General features: G+C 40.1%; 1 pseudogene; it reads right to left on the reverse strand.

Moving 5' to 3' along the window:
- Positions 1-2863: 2863 nt before the first annotated feature.
- LOC145877268 (uncharacterized) lies at positions 2864-3744 on the reverse strand (annotated as a pseudogene).
- Between the last annotated feature and the right edge of the window lie 1262 nt (positions 3745-5006).

The following is a 5006-nucleotide window of genomic DNA, read 5'->3' on the forward strand; positions in this document are numbered from 1 at the left end:
AAGGCCACAGAACATGACATAATCAGAGCTGTGGGAGACCACCTCAAGCCCCTGGTAGAGCCGGGGGTGGTGTTTACCACTCCACCACGCCTTCAGCAGGCTGGAAAAGTGGGATTGATCTGTTTGATCCATTTGTTTGTGTTCAGTTTGCAGTAGTTGAATCCTTTGACATATTGTTGAATTAAACATTTATCTTCAACAAATGCACTGGGTTGGTTGAAAAGTGATACTAAACGTACATACCAGCACTATTTTGACATAGTGGGAGATGTACTGACTTTATACTGTTTTTCATACTAAGATGGATAAAGATGTGTTGCTTTTTGCACATATTTGTTCATTGGTTTAGCAAGAGTCTGTTGATTGTCAGTCATTGGGTTCATTTTCTTTTGCAATATGTTCAAGATCAAGCTTTATTTATACAGCACATTTCAGACATGGATGCTTCACAGGAAAAAATAATAAAACAATGAAAATAAACAGAAATATTTACCACAACAAACATAAGATTAACAACTGAAAGACGAATTAGCATTCTAAGGAAAATCCATTGATTAAAATATTAATTGGATGCAACATCCAACCCAAAATATAAGCTTGTTTTTTAGGAGGGGCTCTGAAAGACACTATGGGGGTGTCCACTGGAAGTTGACTAGTAACAACAACTGGGACCTAAAAGACACCCACCATGAGACCCACTAAATCTGCCCAAGAAGAGGAAAACAAAAGACATATCCACATCGAACTTAAAGACAAAAAGGTGGAACAACTAAAGGTGTTGACTCTCCACATGTATCAAGACAACTGGAGCACTGGGCCAGACACTCTTAAATAGAACCTGGACCAGCTCAGGTGAAACACCTTCCCACTAACGAGATGGACAAGCCAGCACAGGTGTAACACATACTGACTAACGAGGTGACACCAATCAGTGCGTCCTACGTGCTAACGAGCTAGACGGGCTAACGAGCTAGACGGGCTAACGAGCTAGACGGGCTAACGAGCTAGACGGGCTAACGAGCTAGACGTGCTAAAGTCCAACTTCAAAACATAAATGGAAAAACCAAAGCCTGTAACACCTTAAGACAACAAATATATCCTATATTTTTGTTGGAAAAGTTTGCTCACCACCAACAGAAAACAACTTCCATTTCACATTATAATCAACTACAATGCTTCACCTTCACCAATAGAAACATGGTGTCTACTGGATGTCAACAATTAAAAACAAGAAAAAACCACGTATTTCTAAATAATAATATACAATAGGATTATTTGTTTCTCCTTTTTCTTTCTATAGAATCCTAAATCCCACTAGCTTCTAGAACTCTCGTCTTCCTAAAACTCACTAGATTCTAGAACTCTCCTCTTCCTAAAACCCACTAGCTTCTAGAACACTCGTCTTCCTAAAACTCACTAGCTTCTAGAACACTCGTCTTCCTAAAACTCACTAGCTTCTAGAACTCTCCTCTTTCTAAATCCCACTAGCTTCTAGAACTCTCGTCTTCCTAAAACTCACTAGCTTCTAGAACTCTCCTCTTTCTAAATCCCACTAGCTTCTAGAACTCTCGTCTTCCTAAAACTCACTAGCTTCTAGAACTCTCCTCTTTCTAAATCCCACTAGCTTCTAGAACTCTCGTCTTCCTAAAACTCACTAGATTCTAGAACTCTCCTCTTCCTAAATCCCACTAGCTTCTAGAACTATCCTCTTTCTAAATCCCACTAGCTTCTAGAACTCTCGTCTCCTTGGAACAAGCCCAAACAAAACTCATCTCCAATACGGAAAAACATGCAGTCAAAATAAATAAAGATCCATAGCAACGCACTAGCTAAACGCAAAACACAAATCTTATATCCATTTGGGGGGAAATCAGGTTGAACCTGCTCTTGAAACTAACACAACAAAACAAAAAACACATGGAAATGGAGATATATTTTACCTCACTGGTTAGAGGACAACCTGCAGAAGACAGTCAGCTACATTTTGGAGTGATGCATTTAAATTTAGGGGTCCCTAAACAAAGGAACACAACACCTATTTGTCATAACTCATCGATGTCATGTGGATTTTTTTCTCTTTTACCATTGTTTTACCAGTTAAGTTGACTGAGAACACATTCTCATTTACAGCAACAACCTGGGGAATAGTTACAGGGGAGAGGAGGGGGATGAATGAGCCAATTGTAAGCTGGGGATGATTAGGTGGCCGTGATGGTATGAGGGCCAGATTGGGAATTTAGCCAGGACACCGGGGTTAACACCCCTACTCTTACAATAAGTGCAATGGGATCTTTAATGACCTCAGAGAGTCAGGACACCCGTTTAACATCCCATCCGAAAGACGGCACCCTACACTGGGCAGTCACTGCCCTGGGGCATTGGGATATTGTTTAGACCAGAGGAAAGAGTGCCTCCGACTGGCCCTCCAACACCACTTCCAGCAGCATATGGTCTCCCATCCAGGGACTGACCAGGACCAACCCTGCTTAGCTTCAGAAGCAAGCCAGCAGTGGGATGCAGGGTGGTATGCTGCTGGCAACAATTGTGCGAAAGGAGGAAGATGAGTTTACACGTCCTGTTAAAACGAACAGCTCAAAAACCACACGGAATCTGGGAATAATGTGTACATCCCTGGTTAGAGGACAATTTGTAGAAAACAGCTCACTACATTTTGAAGTGTTGCGTTTTGATTCAAGTGGGTCACCAACATGGTAAGTGTAACAACTCTTTTTGTGTTAGTCACTTTTTGTTAAATCTCATAAATAGTAACTCTTCCATTTCAGAGCCTGGATTTCCCCCCTGAGGCTAATATCCATATCATGTTGAAATCAATAGAACAGGGGACAAACATTTAGGGTTCTACATTGTGACATCATTAAAATACTCCTACTACAATGTTAAAACATTCCACATTGTGAGATTTCATTTCATTGACATCATGAAACAATTCCTTCCTGTATGTATTTTCTGATGTTTGATCAGAGATCTTTTATCAGAGTATCTCTTCCCACATATATCACAGCTATAAGGTTTCTCTCCTGTGTGTCTCCGCTGGTGTATAGTCAGATATCTAGATGTAGTAAAACTCTTCCCACATTGACCACAGTTAAAGTTTCTCTCCTGTGTGTGTTCTCTGGTGTCGAGTCAGAGTGCCAGATGTAGTAAAACTCTTCCCACATTGACCACAGCTATAAAGTTTCTCTCCTGTGTGTGTTCTCTGGTGTAAAGTCAGACATCTAGATGTAGTAAAACACTTCCGACATTGATCACAGCTATACGATTTCTCTCCTGTGTGTGTTCTCTGGTGTATCTTCAGTTCGCCAGATTGAACAAAACTCTTCCCACATTGACCACAGCTATAAGGTTTCTCTCCTGTGTGTGTTCTCTGGTGTAGAGTCAGAGTGCTAGATTTAACATAACTCTTCCCACATTCATCACAGCTATAAGGTTTCTCTCCTGTGTGTGTTCTCTGGTGTGCAGTCATATTTCCAGATAGACCAAAACTCTTCCCACATTGAGTACAGCTATAAGGTTTCTCTCCTGTGTGTGTTCTCTGATGAATTTTAATGCCTGATGGGGAGGTGAATCTCTTCCCACAGTCAGAGCAGCAGTGAGTTTTCTTCCCTGTGGGTCTCTGCAGGTGTTTATTGAGGTGTTCTAATGTGGAGAGACTCTTCTCTGCCTCTTCAGCATCAAGAGGTTGTTGAGGCTCCCCAGAGGATCCACGATAGTGCCATATCTCTCCTGTGTGAACAACAAAGTCAGACAGATGATTAAAGGCCCACAACAGCGGTAATCCACTGTAAAAGGTGATGCCAACAGCGGAGCCATGATGTTGGACAACAATTGACGTCTGTAATGAATGTTAAAATTATTTGATATTTGCCTTAAAATGAGCAAGAATAGTCATATTTTGTCTTGTTTTCACATTCGTAGTGACATTGATGATTGTAGGCTAGAAATAAGTTATTCATGTTGTTGAACCTCTAAGCAGTGTGCCAGACGACTTTTGGTCTCCAATATAGGCCCCTTTCTGTGTTTGCTAAAATTGCGGCACTAGGGCAAGCGTCCCACCCCTGGTACACCCTATCAACAACAGGTGAAATATCAAGAGCGCCAAATTTGAAAACAATTAAATGTCATAATTCAAATTTCTCAAACTTACAACTATCTTACACCCTTTGAAAGATAAACATCTCCTTAATCTAACCACGTCGTCCGATTTACAAAAAGGCTTTACGGCGAAAGCATAAAATTAGATTATGTTAGGAGAGTACATTGACAATAGCTGTGTGTAATGTTTTGTCAATTCAAAGACAGGGTCACCAAAACCATAAAACCAGCTAAAATGATGCACTAACCTTTTACAATCTCCATCAGATGACACTCCTAGGACATTATGTTAGACAATGCATGCATTTTTAGTTCTATCAAGTTCATATTTATATCCAAAAACAGCGTTTTACTATGGCATTGATGTTGAGGAAATCGTTTCCCTCCAATAACCGGCAGTCAAGTCAACACCACAAATTAAATAATTAAAATTAGAAAACATTGGTAAAATATTATATTGTCATTTAAAGAATTATAGATTTACATCTCTTGAACGCAATCAACTTGCCAGATTTAAAAATAACCTTACTGGGAAATCACACTTTGCAATAATCTGAGCACTGCGCCCAGAAAAATACGCGTTGCGATACCAGACTGGCCGTCATGTTGGGGAGATCTAAAATCGAAAATACTATGTAAATAATCCATTACCTTTGATTCTCTTCATCAGATGTCACTTCCAGGTATCACAGGTCCATAACGAATGTAGTTTTGTTCAAAAAAGCTCATCATTTATGTCCAAAAATCTCCGTCTTGTTAGCACATGATCTAAGCCCGCCGGACTTCACTTCATGATCGAGGGGAAAAAATATATTTACGTTCGTTCAAACATGTCAAACATTGTATAGCATAAATCATTAGGGCCTTTTTTAACCAGAACATGAATAATATTC

Source organism: Salmo salar, unplaced genomic scaffold (assembly GCF_965601325.2).
Source record: "Salmo salar unplaced genomic scaffold, fSalSal1 ptg000743l, whole genome shotgun sequence".
In the NCBI taxonomy this organism is placed as follows: Eukaryota; Metazoa; Chordata; class Actinopteri; order Salmoniformes; family Salmonidae; genus Salmo; species Salmo salar.